Raw genomic sequence first — 14775 nt, 5'->3', positions numbered from 1 at the left:
GTCTTTTGTTGCCAAAATTAATATAAGACCCGGGCTTATTTTTGGAGAAACACGGTACCTGTGTACACTTTCAACTGGGGCTGGGTGCAAAAAATGACCCCATCAACCTCCCTCTGCCTCCCCGATAGGGTTGCCACCCTTTCTTTAAGCCAAACCTGGACACTTTAGCGGCCTGAGACACTTTTGGGTGCCCCAAGGAGAGGACTAATGTGGCTAACATTGGGTGTGGCCAGCTTGCTCTTGCTGACATCATCACTCTGCCTCTCCAGAGATGTCGAACCTGCCCCCTGACATCTGTCTGCAGCTTCCACACGGCAACAGATTTGTGTGACTATCTTGGTTACTTGTGTAGCCCAGTCTGCCTGAAACCCGGACACATGATTCAAAATCCGGACTGTCCGGGTGAATCCTGGACAGATGGCAACCCTACTCCCCGAATGCCTCCTGCTGCACTGTGTTTCCTCCGAGTTGTGGCTGGGTACAAAGGACCAGTACCCTTTGACTGTGCTGCCCTGTGAGGAGCAACGGGTCTCACTATCTAAAAATAAATAATAAACCAGATATGTTTATAATTGGAATAACAACATACATTTTTTGGAAGCACCGTTCTGTCTGGTCAGAGAATCAAAACACGTGTAGGCATAGAGACAGACAAATATGTACCTTGCGAGAGAGTCAATCTTGTGCAACATATAAAGAGATTCCAATTATAAACATATCTGTTTTATCATTTATTTTTAGTTAGTGAGACCCGTTTTCCTTTCTCTTGCAACCAACAAATCCCGAATGTGTCCTGACGAAGCCTAACGACGAAACGCGTTGACGCAATAGGGCTCACATCATATACTATGTATTCCTACGTATATGTTTTTTTTTTTATCTTTATTCGTGTCCCTTTTTATACCGTGTATATTTCTATGTCTCAATAAATATTTTTCTATATCCTTATTGTTTACTGTGCCGTTAAAAAGTCCGACCTTGGGTCACCTTTTTGGGACCCTCCTTTTTTGTAGTTCCATAATTATTTATGGATGAGGCAATGTGAGTGCTCTATTTTCTTATTCCGGTGTCATTGGGAGGAACTGGGCTCCATTGTTGGTGTCATTGGTAGGAATTGTGCCCCTATTTTTGGTGTCATTGGGAGGAACTGGGCTCCATTGTTGGTGTCATTGGTAGGAATTGTTCCCCTATTGTTGGTGTCATTGGGAGGAACTGGGCTCCATTGTTGGTGTCATTGGGAGGAACTGGGCTTCGTTGTTGGTGTCTGTGAAGGAACGCCGGATGTGGTGCTGAAAGTGATGGACATGTTAGTAAACGCAGAGCTACAGAAGGCTAAAGAAATAAGAGACGCAGAGCTACAGGAGGCTAAAGAAATAAGAGACGCGGAGCTACAGAAGGATAAACAAATAAGAGACGCAGAACTACAGTTAAAACTGGCAGCAGTCCAACAAGCAGCCGCACCTTCTACGAACAGTGAGTACAGCACAGCAGACGCAAGGAAGATTCCGTTTAGCGCTTTTAAAGCTTTTGATGAAAAGGACTGTGAGATTGATAACTACCTGGCGGATTTTGAGCGACAATGTAACCTGCACTGAATAGCTAGAGGAGAGTGGGTTTCAATATTGTCAGGCAAACTGTCAGGCAAAGCTTCTGATGCTTTCCGGACCGTGCCAGATCAGGATATCCATAGCTACGCCAGGGTTAAAGAAGTGCTCCTGGCTCGTTATGCAGTAACCCCAGAGTCCCACCGACAGAAGTTCAGGGACTCACGCAAAACCACGAAAGACTCTTACGCGGAGTGGGCATGCCAGTTGTCCCTGTCGGCCTCTAACTGGGTTAACAGCAGCCAGGCCACCACCGCAGAGGACATTTTGCAACTAATGCTCCTGGAGCAATTTTACAATCACATCCAGACGGATGTCAAAGATTGGGTGAGAGATCGCAGGCCCATGACTCTACCAGAGGCCGCGAAGTTGGCGGATGAATATGCGGATACTCGCAAGACAAACCAGGTCACACCACGGGTACAACCTCCACAACCAACGGCGCCCTCACACCCACCAGCCGCTAGATACCAACCGCCTAACAGACCGATGACATCTAGCCCTCGCTACCCACGCCAGGAGGACAACGAACAACGCTGCTTCCGGTGCAAACAGTTGGGTCACTTCAAGCAGAATTGCCCCATGAATGACAACACCAGGTCAAATTGGTCTCAACCTGGGTACCGCCCACCAGCAGCAGCCCATTGTGTAGACTCGGCTTGGGATCCCCAGGAGCTGGGTCAGGAAGAACCATTGGGCACCCCTTACGAAGCCCTCATGGTACAATCTGTTATTACGGACAACAGGGAACACCATTGTCAGCTGGTCATGGGCGACAGCCATGAGCCGGAGGGGCCTTGGAGGGAGCTGGGCAGAAAGAGGCACCGCCAGCTACCCTCCAAGAAGAAGAGGTCCTGGAAGTCATATAACCAGCGGACCTGGGAGGAGAAGAAGCGACTGGAGGAGAGGGAGTCGCAGCGGGCGTCCCAGATGCGGGCCGAGATGTTCGCCAAGGGCCCACCGGTGGCCCCTTACACCACCACCCAGTTCCTGATGATGAAGGACCACGTGGAGAGCCTGCAGGACATGAGCAAGCAGGAGCTGATCCGTGAGTACATAGAGCTGGAGGAGTGCATAAGCCGCATGGAGGAGGAGAACAACCACCTGAGGTCACAGCAGGCTGACCCCCCCAGGCTCCATGAACTGGAGATGGAGCTGGAGAAGCTCCAAGAGGAGAACCGGCGGCTGCGGAGGGAGCAGGGGGTGGCTGACCTTATGGGGCTCTGAGTCCCCTTCCCCCCCCCCCCCCGGACTCTGAGCACCAGTGCTACAGCATTTCAACAAATATAACTTTTTCTTTTTATGAATCTCCTGTGATTGTCACTTCAGAGCCATAACCTGCCCCCTCCCATAGCGGGACACCTAGACGGCGGCGCACAGACCCATTCGCTGTCTTCACACTGACTTCTGGTGACTTTGCAGATCGCACAAAGACTTGGGGACTGACCGGCGTGTGATCTGACGACCCGGTGGCATACCTGAGTCGGAAGCAGTTACCAATGGAGGTCAGTCACGCCAAACGGAGTTAACCTCGGACTAAAAGCTCTGAACCCGTCAACCCTACTGGACCAGGGAAGGTCCAACCGGGTTTGCCGGAGCAGGGAGAAAAAGGGGGGCCATTGTGAAGGATATGTCAGTGTAAATCTCCCTGCTTGGTTAAATTGTGGGTTAGAGGTAAATGGATTTATGTGTTACAAGCTATTGACATGTTAATGACCCTTCCTCAGCCAGCTCCCTAGTTCAAATGGTAATTGATTTATTGTGTGTGGGAAGGAGACCGGCCTTACTGTTTACAATGATTAGATAAGTGGCTCATGTTAATTATTCTGATTGCTTCATTGTGGTCAGGCTGTTACAACTAGTATTTAACTCCACTGATGTCTTTATCTAAAGAAACGTGTCTGCAGGGTCGGCTCCGACTTGTCTCCTATAATCTGTATGGGAAACCCCACTGTGTGAGGGGGGCGTTCCTAACAGGCTGTAACCACACATAAGCTGAGTTTTTGTGTCAATAAAGTGTCTTGTTCCAGCAGTAAGCTTGTCTCATGTGTGGCTTTCTGGGCGATTCCAGGGATATCCCTCCTCGTGGAATATTGGGGTGATTTTCGTTATGGGAAGAAGGGAACGTTGACGGGGATATCATACCGATACCGTCACAGTGTCATTGGGAGAAATTGTGCCCCTATTGTTGGTGTCATTGGTAGGAATTGTGCCCCTATTGTTGGTGTCATTGGTAGGAATTGTGCCCCTATTGTTGGTGTCATTGGGAGGAACTGTGCTCCATTTTTGGTGTCATTGGGAGGAACTGTGCTCCATTTTTGGTGTCATTGGTAGGAATTGTTCCCCTATTGTTGGTGTCATTGGGATGAACTGTGCTACATTGTTGGTGTCATTGGGATGAACTGTGCTCCATTGTTGGTGTCATTGGGAGGAACTGTGCCCCTATTGTTTGTGTCATTGGGAGGAACTGGGCTCCATTGTTGGTGTCATTGGTAGGAATTGTGCCCCTATTGTTGGTGTCATTGGTAGGAATTGTGCCCCTATTGTTGGTGTCATTGGTAGGAATTGTGCCCCTATTGTTGGTGTCATTGGGAGGAACTGGGCTCCATTTTTGGTGTCATTGGGAGGAATTGTGCCCCTATTGTTGGTGTCATTGGTAGGCATTGTGCCCCTATTGTTGGTGTCATTGGGATGAACTGTGCTCCATTGTTGGTGTCATTGGGAGGAACTGTGCCCCTATTGTTTGTGTCATTGGGAGGAACTGGGCTCCATTGTTGGTGTCATTGGTAGGAATTGTGCCCCTATTGTTGGTGTCATTGGTAGGAATTGTGCCCCTATTGTTGGTGTCATTGGTAGGAATTGTGCCCCTATTGTTGGTGTCATTGGGAGGAACTGGGCTCCATTGTAGGTGTCATTGGGAGGAATTGTGCCCCTATTGTTGGTGTCATTGGTAGGAATTGTGCCCCTATTGTTGGTGTCATTGGTAGGAATTGTGCCCCTATTGTTCTTGTCATTGGTAGGAATTGTGCCCCTATTGTTGGTGTCATTGGGAGGAATTGTGCTCCATTGTTGGTGTCATTGGTAGGAATTGTTCCCCTATTGTTGGTGTCATTGGGAGGAACTGGGCTCCATTGTTGGTGTCATTGGGAGGAACTGGGCTCCATTGTTGGTGTCATTGGGAGGAACTGGGCTCCATTGTTGGTGTCATTGGGAGGAACTGGGCTCCATTTTTGGTGTGAGAACAGAACCAAGCCCAACGTAGAAAATGTCCCAGCATCAGTGGGAGTAAACAATGCTCCATCGCTGGTGTCGTTGGGAGGAACTGTGCCCCATCGTTGGTGTCGTTGGGAGGAATTGTGCCCCATCGTTGGTGTCATTGGGAGGAACTGGGCTCCATTGTTGGTGCCATTGGTAGGAATCATGCCCCATCGTTGGTATCAATAGATGAAATAGTACCCCAAGAGCCGGGTAAAAGCAAGCAAAGGGCCGCAGTTTGGAGACCACGGTTTTAGAGGCACTGTTGGAGGAAATGTTTCCTTCGAGGGTCTCCAGCAGTCTATAGTAAAGACTTGAAGGATGTCCTGGCCTCCTCACTAGTTGGGTAGATTTTTTCGAAAAGCTTACAAGGGTTGTAACTGAGATTCTGAACACTTGCCATTTAAGTAGAATGATGAAGAGTTTAGATTACTAATTGTTTACAGAGTGTGCTATGGAGACCCATCAGATGGTCGGACAGCACATGGCGGGGTGACTTGGTTGGCTCTTGTGATGGGGAGTCAAGAGATCCACCATGACTTGTGACAACGGGGTTGGGTCACGCTGAGTCTATGCGGTTACTGGTTTCCAGCCTGCTGGCTACGTGGCTCTTCCAGAATGACGAATGTATCCCTCTATTGATACATAAGGGTTGACTCATCCTGGTCGTGTGACCATCCAAAGGGGAAGTAGGAACAGACGCTCTCTGAAAACCCCTTACTCAGAGATTTCCCAATCACCTTTCCGCGTCTGTGATGAGTTTGTAAGTTGTAAGAACCGCAATTGTGCAAACCCTCTTACATTGTACCATCCTTCTTCTATATACTTGTTCTGTAACCTAAACCATACCGGACCTTTGGTTCCATTTGCCTATTTATCAATCACAACGATCAACCATCAACTAGAGACCCTGGTAGCCTAAATAAGCCACTAGATCCACCCACATAGCTCTGAAGTCTCAGGTGATGGTTGGTAACCGGGTGGACTATGCACCACAACCCACTGACACTATCACCCCCATCCCTTGTACCACCTTACCCTCGTAGTAAAATTATTGGGGTAGATTCAACAAGCAATTGCGTTTGCGTAACCATAGTTACGCAGCGCAATTGCTTAGTTGCGCCAGCGTATCGACTGCTCCTGATTCAGGAAGCTCGATACGCCGACTGCAGCCTAAGATATGACTGGCATAAGGCTCTTATGACAGTCATATCGTAGGCTGCATTCTTACGATGGCCGCTAGGGGGGCGTTCCCATAGTGGTCAGCGTATAGTATGCAAATTGCATACTAACGCCGATTCACAACCCTACGCGAGCCCTGCGTACGCAGTTTACCTAGTTTCCGTTCGTCGGGTTCCGCGTAAGGCTGCTCCTGCTATTAGCAGGGGCAGCCAATGCTACGTAATACCCGTCGTTCCTGCGTTGAGAATTTAAAATTTAACGTCGTTTGCGTAAGTGAATCGTGAATGGCGCTGGACGCCATTTACGTTCACTTTGAAGCAAATGACGTCCTTGCGACGTCATTTGCCGCAATGCACGTCGGGAAAGTTTCCCGACGGAGCATGCGCACTACGTTCGGCGCGGGAACGCGCCTAATTTAAATGATCCACGCCCCCTATGGGGTCATTTAAATTACACACGCTTACGCCGGGCATTTTTCAGGAGCGCCCACGCAAATTGCGGAGCTACTGCTCCGTGAATCAAGCGTAGCGCAGGAAATTTACGGAGGCGCAGTGTTAAAACGGTACACTGCGCCTCCGTAAGAAATGGGCAAGTCGTACCTGAATCTGGGCCAGTGTGATTTTTGTGCTTGGGGACAATTCACACCCTATGCATTGGGCATGGCCAGGCTTTCCCAACACAGTTCCAATGCACAGTCAAGCTAATTTGCTATCCTACCACTTGCCGACTGCAATACGTACGGTATACAGCGGAACCTCGGATTACGAGCATAATCCATTCCAGGAGAATGCGCGTAATCCAAAGTACTCGCATATCAAAGCACGTTTCCCCATAGAGGTTAATGGAAACTAAAATAATTTGTTCCGCATTGACTTCAATGGCATGCAATACCACATGCAGCCAGAGGCGAGGGGGGGCGCCGGAGAGCCTCAGAAACGGCAGGAAAGACCCAAGGACAGTTCGGCTGACCTCGGCAAACCTCGGGAAGGCTCCCTTTCCGAGGTTTGCCAAGGTCAGCCAAACTGCCCTTGGGCCTTTCTGAACGGCGCTGATCGGCTCCGACGCCCCCCCCCACCTCAGGCCAAACGCGGTACTGCACACCGCTTTGGCCTGAGTCCTGCTCGTTTTGCAACCGAGTTAGGATTTTAGGAAATACAGTGCTCGTATTGCGAAACGCTCGTTAACCGCGTTACTCGCAAACCGAGGTTCCATTGTATACTGTATACGTTGAAGTGGTATACCAGGGTTATGGCTGATGCTATTAGCCATAACCCTGATTTTTATTTTTTTCAGCCGGCCATTCTGTTTTTCATAAAAGCAATCCAAGCGACTGATTAGCCGCTGGATCACTTTTAGAAGTAGCGGGAGGGAAAGTCCCACCCTTGCACCCCTCTCACGTCGCTCACCGGTGTTTCTCATGCCTACCAGTCCTCCTGTCGAGCCCAGGAAATGATTTGGCTGGCCATAGAGGTGAACAGGCAGAACCACTTCAGCACACGCTAGCCCCCATCCAGCAGCACCTCCCTAGGTCACAGCCCAGGGGAAGACAGCGAGCCTGTGCCAGATATTTATATCCTCCCCCAGCATGCACTAGTGGCACAAATCTCCTACTGGATTGATTGGCTGAAGAAAATATAAATATTCATAACTTATTTTTGTTTATGAAATCCTATCCTACGACCGGTGATAAAGTGACATCTACAGGCGACAGTGAGAAATCACAAGCTAACTTAATCAGTCGGAGCGAACTCCAGCCCAGCCCCCGAATAAATACAATAAATTGATTTTACGCCAAGTTCCATAGGCGTTCATTGAGGAGCACAGGAATTTAACGACTGCTGAAACGTCCAGAAGCAGTGTGAGGGGTGGGCAACAGCAACAAGACACTAACAGGCCCACAAACAGAAGTGGGGACTGCCGGAAGCTCGAAGCTGAAGATCCAATGCCCGAAGCTGGCATCAGAAGAGGCCAACCTAGAAGATCTTAGAGAACGTGTGAGGATCAGGTGGTGGCCTGGCAAATCTGTTGAAATGCAGACAAAGCAGTCGTTGATCTAGTACAGGGGTCTCCAAACTCTCTAAACAAATGGCCAGTTTACTGTGCTTCAGACGTTAGAAGGGCCGGACTGTGGCCAGCGGGAGTAGAAAATGAGTTCCCGGGTCTGTACACCTTCTGTTCCTATTATGAGGGGTTCCCACCATCCCTGTGATGAGTTCCCGGGTCTGTACAACTGCTGTGCCCATTATGAGGGGTTCCCTCCATCCCTGTGCTGAGTTCCCGGGTCTGTACACCCGCTGTGCCCATTATGAGGGGTTCCCACCATCCCTGTCCTGAGTTCCCGGGTCTGTACACCCGCTGTGCCCATTATGAGAGGTTCCCACCATCCCTGTGCTGAGTTCCCGGGTCTGTACACCTGCTGTGCCCATTATGAGGGGTTCCCACCACCCCTGTGTTGAGTTCCCGGGTCTGTACACCCGCTGTGCCCATTATGAGGGGTTCCCTCCATCCCTGTGCTGAGTTCCCGGGTCTGTACACCCACTGTGCCCATTATGAGGGGTTCCCACCATCCCTGTCCTGAGTTCCCGGGTCTGTACACCCGCTGTGCCCATTATGAGGGGTTCCCTCCATCCCTGTGCTGAGTTCCCGGGTCTGTACACCTGCTGTGCCCATTATGAGGGGTTCCCACCATCCCTGTGTTGAGTTCCCGGGTCTGTACACCCGCTGTGCCCATTATGAGGGGTTCCCACCACCCCTGTGTTGAGTTCCCGGGTCTGTACACCCGCTGTGCCCATTATGAGGGGTTCCCACCATCCCTGTGCTGAGTTACCAGGTCTGTACACCCGCTGTGCCCATTATGAGGGGTTCCCACCATCTCTGTGCTGAGTTCTCGGGTCTGTGCACCCGCTGTGCCCATTATGAGGGGTTCCCACCATCCCTGTACTGAGTTCCCGGGTCTGTACACCCGCTGTGCCCATTATGAGGGGTTCTCACCATCCCTGTGCTGAGTTCCCGGGTCTGTACACCCGCTGTGCCCATTATGAGGGGTTCCCACCACCCCTGTGCTGAGTTCTCAGGTCTGTACACCCGCTGTGCCCATTATGAGGGGTTCCCACCATCCCTGGGCAACAGAGTCGTGAATTGTGTGTGGGGGAGCTCACTGTCAGAGTATTGAAGACACAGAAGAAGTTTCATTTGCTGAATAAAACATCATAATAGAAGACTCAGCTCACTGTGCTCTGCCGCCCTCTACTGGTACAGAAGACTATTGCATTCACTTTTCTGCTGGTATAGATAGATACTGTGTAACAAAATGTTTCCTACTCTCTTCTTATTATGGTGATCATATATCATGTATAATAACATTGTATCTATACCTAGTGTCAGACTCCGCCCACACTCATCCATTGAGTGACAGAGGAATTCTTAAACCACTGGGTTATAGTGCCACCTACAGGAGGAATGGACAATGCCAACTAGAAAGGCTCCAGCCTCCGCTGTAACCCCTCGTCTACCCAACCCTCAATGTTCTCCATGATAAGGATTTCACACAGTGGGCCAGATTCAAGAAGCACTTGCGCCCGCGCTACCATAGGTTGCGCGGCGCAAGGGCTTACTTGCTCCGGTGTAACGAGTGCTCCTGATTCAGGAACCTTGTTACACCGACTGCAGCCTAGGATGTGACAGACATAAGCCTCCTTATGCCTTCACATCCCAGGCTGCATTCTTGCGTTGGCCGCTAGGGGGCGCGGCCATTGTGATCGGCGTATAGTATGCAAATTGCATACTACCACCGATTCACAAAAGTTGCGCGGGCCCTGCGCACGCAAGGTACGGAGTTTACGGCGACTTTAGCATAAGGCTGCTCCTGCTAATAGCAGGGGCAACCAATGCTAAAGTATAGCTGCGCTTCCTGCTCGTGAAATTTAAATTTCACGTCGTTTACGTAAGTGAACCGTGAATGGCGCTGGACGCCATTCACGTTCACTTAGAAGCAAATGACGTCCTGGCGACGTCATTTGCCGCAATGCACGTCTGGAAAGTTTCCCGACGGAGCATGCGCTGTTCGCTCGGCGCGGGAGCGCGCCTAATTTAAATGATTCCCGCCCCCGGCGGGATCATTTACATTAGGCAGCCTTACGCCCGGCTGTTTAGCATATCGCCCGCGCAATTTACGGAGCAACTGCTCCGTGAATCGCGGGCAAAACGCAATATTTGCGTGGGCGCAGAGAAAAATATTTGCTCTTTGCCCACGCAAATATTGCTCCATTCTACCTGAATCTGGGCCAGTGAGTCCTTTTCTCTTTTATCCATTGAGTGACACAGAAATTCATAAATCTTAGGGAGGTAAAAAAAAAAAAAAACAGTCCAACTGACACCCCCCAAAGCCACTGACACCCCCCAGAGGGACCTGAGACTAAGGGATATGGAAGTATCTGAAGAGCCATGTGAGAACAGAACCAAGCCCAACGTAGAAAATGTCCCAGCATCAGTGGGAGTAAACAATGCTCCATCGCTGGTGTCGTTGGGAGGAACTGTGCCCCATCGTTGGTGTCACTGAGAGGAACTGTGCCCCATCGTTGGTGTCACTGAGAGGAACTGTGCCCCATCGTTGGTGTCATTGGGAGAAACTGTGTCCCATCGTTGGTATCGTTGGGAGGAACTGTGCCCCATCATTGGAAGAAACGGTGCCCCATCATTGATGTCATTGGGAGAAACTGTGCCCCATCATTGATGTCATTGGGAGAAACTGTGCCCCATCGTTGGTGTCAGTGGGAAGAACTGAGAAAAGATATACCTGGGTTTAAATCCCAGCTTGTACATGTATTTGAACTATCAGGTTCTTAAGGGGTGTGATCACATATTAACACTACAAATTCTGGATGAACCCTCTGAACACTGCTACACCTTTCCCAGCAGCGACAGCTGGTGCCTCAATGTTTTGGGGAGTGGCAAACCAATGCCACCCCTGTGGGAGACGGATGGGAAGGCAGCAATCCCCCTCCTCCTCCTACACCTCCGATCAGAGTCCTCCTTAAGTTAGGAGGCAGATGGGTTGGGTTGCTGCTCCTCGCTCCGGGGCAGGGCTGGACTGGGACAAAAATGTGGCCCTGGACTTCATCTAGACTGGCCCAGGGCACAACACATTGGGGGGTACAGTGCACAACACGTACAGGGCACATCACATCAAGGCACAGAGCACATTGTTTACCAGCCAGCATGCAGAGTAGCGCAGGAAGCGTGTGTAATATGTTCTCTCCTGTCGCGGCACTCACGCTGCTCCCCGGCGGCCCCTCCTCTCTTCTCGTCCATCCCAGATGATGTCCGGGGAGCAGCGTGAGTGCCGTGACAGGAGAGAGAACATATTACACACGCTTCCTGCGCTACTCTGCATGCTCGCTAAATCTCAATCTACCCGTCAGGCGCCAGCTGCCGGCGATTGACGGGTAGATCGCCGCGGACCTCCGACCGACCCACTGAGCCATCGGCCAACCGGGAATCTCCCGGTAGTCCCGATGGCCAGTTCATCGCTGCTCCGGGGCCATTGCTTCTCCTCACGGCAGAACAGGAAATGGGTCTTAAGTCTCAGGACCTGCTTCCTGATTGGCCGGGTGGAGAATCAGGAAGAATATAGCGAATATAAATTTGCTATTGTCACAAAACTTGGTGGGCTTTGGGCGCAGTACTCTGCTCTCCGAGCCACCCCTCGGGCTCTACTCATGGGCTTCAAAAAAAAAAAACACATTGGAATCCATGCGTCCAGTATGTAGATTAGGGGCCGGGCGCATGGATTAGGGGGGCTGCTTCTGCTACCTAGCAAACTATGCAAAGAAAAACATTCACAAACACAGTGCCTTTGATTACAAGCATAATCCGTTCCAGGAGAATCGCGTAATACAAAGTACTCGCATATCAAAGCGAGTTTCCCCATTGAAGTCAATGAAAACGAAAATAATTTGTTCCGCTAATGGCATGCAATACCTCATGCGGCCAGAGGCAGTGGGGGGGGGGGGGGGGGCGCCGGAGAGCCTCAGAAGCGGCAAGAAAGGCCTGAGGACAGTTCGGCTGATCTTGGAAAGCCCCGTTCACGAGCCTTTCCGAGGTCGGTCGAACTGTCCTTGGGCCTTTCCAAACGGCGACGATCGGCTGTGATCCCCCCCACCTCAGAATCCTGCTCGTGTTGCGAAACACTCGTTACGATTTCTAGAAATACAGTGCTCATATTGCGAAACGCTCGTTAACCGCGTTACTCGCAATCCAAGGTTTCACTGTATTGCAATGCACGTTTAAGCCGGCCAACTGCGTCAGAGTAATTCCTCTTCTGGCCAGTCCCTACTCTGCTCTGCAAATGCTATGGTGGACACCACGCCAACATGGGGCATAAAGACACAATGTGGGGGAGAGTTACTAGGTTCAAATATGGTCAACCAGTTGCTCTTCCCATCTTAGGTCTTCATGCCCCATGTTGGCATGGTGTCCACCCTAGTATTTGCAGTGGCAGAGTAGAGACTGGCCACAGAGGGATTACTTTGATGTAGTTGGCCAGCTTAAAACATGCATTGCAATGCATGTGAACTAAATATTCCTGTTTTTCATTGCATATTTTGCTGGGAAGGGTGTAGCAGTGCGCAGAGGTTCCATCCAGAATTTTTATTGGGAAGAACTGAGCCCCATCTTTGGTGTCATTGAGAGGAAAAGTGTCCCACCGTTGGTGTCATTGAGAGGAAAAGTGTCCCACCATTGGTGTCATTGAGAGGAAAAGTGTCCCACCGCTGGTGTCATTGACAGGAAAAGTGTCCCACCATTGGTGTCATTGACAGGAAAAGTGTCCCACCATTGGTGTCATTGACAGGAAAAATAGGATTTTTGTACTCACCGTAAAATCCATTTCTCTGAGTTCATGGACGGACACAGCAGCAATTGACCTTAGGGTATTATCCTTCTTTTTAGGAGATTGACTAGGCAGAAAACAGCACGTTAAGTGTTAAAAACACTCCACCAGTACAGTACCTCCCAGGGGGCGGATCCCCCAGGTACATCCCTCTCTCTGCCTCATGCAGCCTCAGTTCGTAAACAAGCAAAGGAGGGGTGGGTGCTGTGTCCGTCCATGAACTCAAAAAAATGGATTTTACGGTGAGTACAAAAATCCTATTTTCTCTTCCGTTCATAGACGGACACAGCAGCAATTGACCTTAGGGACGTCCCCAAGCAGTGTCAAAAATCGAGGGGTGGGAAAAAACACAGCAAACCAAACTTCACTCCAAACAAACCAGAGTTCCTCAACGGAGAAACTTCAACCTTAAACAGCCGCCTGCAAAACCTTGTGGCCAAAGGAGGCATCCGAAGATGCACTCACATCCACCTTGTAAAATTTTGAGAAGGTGTGGACTGAAGACCAGGTCGCTGCCTTACACACCTGTAAAACAGACGCTTGATGGCGGAAAGCCCAAGAGGCACCAATCGCCCTGGTCGAATGCGCCGTAACCGGGAAGGGGGGCGCCCGCCCCTTTAGGGCATAGGCCTGAAGCACGACCTGTCTGATCCACCTAGAAATGGTGGCCGACGAGAGCGCCAGACCCTTCTTAGGACCAGAGAAACAAGTATGTAGGTGAATGAATGACTTCCTCTTGAGCAGCAGTCACTCACAATCCCATCAAAATTGTAGAAAATAAAAAGGTTAGCTTATATAAGGGGAAGAAAAAAAATTTCCTCTCCAAATATAGGGATTTTTACGTGAGGTGTGTTGCTCTTAGTATCGAAGGTAGGCGCACAAAACACGAGGTTTTTAGATATCAAAAATAATTTAATTATATAAATATAAAGTTTCACATTTCATAAAATAAGTTAGCAAAGTGAAATATACATGATCACGACCAAATTCACATGATTTATACAAAAAAGGAAATGAGGGTTATGATTAGAAGAAAAGCAGATGCGATATTGCCAACTAGTTTCGCACTAGATGTGCTTCATCAGGGCTTGCATGATACTTCTGTTCCTTAATTACATGTGATGGTCTGTGTATGACATAAAGATTCATCATTAATGCAGGTATGATCAATTAAATATCTTTAAACTTTGTAAATGAGTGTTCAACACATGTACAAATAATAGAATATAGTGCGCTTACCAATTATGTTTAAAAAGCTCAAAGAACCTGGCAGAGCAAAAAGAGCTGCCAAGAAAATAGCGAAGGCGAACCTGATGCGGACAGGAGATATTGACTGCTGCACTTTCAATCAGTGGAGGCCAGATCCACTTGATTTTAGCAGGTGCGGACAATGAGATGTATAGAGGGGGTTCACCACAGTTAAGGAGGAAGAGATACAGGTATTTGTACGTTGTATCTATTTCTCTCCTAAGGAAGAGGACACAAAATTAAAAATGAAAAATGAAAGTATTAAATTTCATACTTTCATTTTTAATTTTGTGCATTAATGATGAATCTTTATGTCATACACAGACCATCACATGTAATTAAGGAACAGAAGTATCATGCAAGCCCTGATGAAGCACATCTAGTGCGAAACTAGTTGGCAATATCGCATCTGCTTTTCTTCTAATCATAACCCTCATTTCCTTTTTTGTATAAATCATGTGAATTTGGTCGTGATCATGTATATTTCACTTTGCTAACTTATTTTATGAAATGTGAAACTTTATATTTATATAATTAAATTATTTTTGATATCTAAAAACCTCGTGTTTTGTGCGCCTACCTTCGATACTAAGAGCA

This window comes from Rana temporaria, chromosome 3 (assembly GCF_905171775.1).
Source record: "Rana temporaria chromosome 3, aRanTem1.1, whole genome shotgun sequence".
NCBI lineage: Eukaryota > Metazoa > Chordata > Amphibia > Anura > Ranidae > Rana > Rana temporaria.
The sequence above is the reverse complement of the archived record's forward strand: the minus strand, read 5'-3'. Positions refer to the sequence as shown.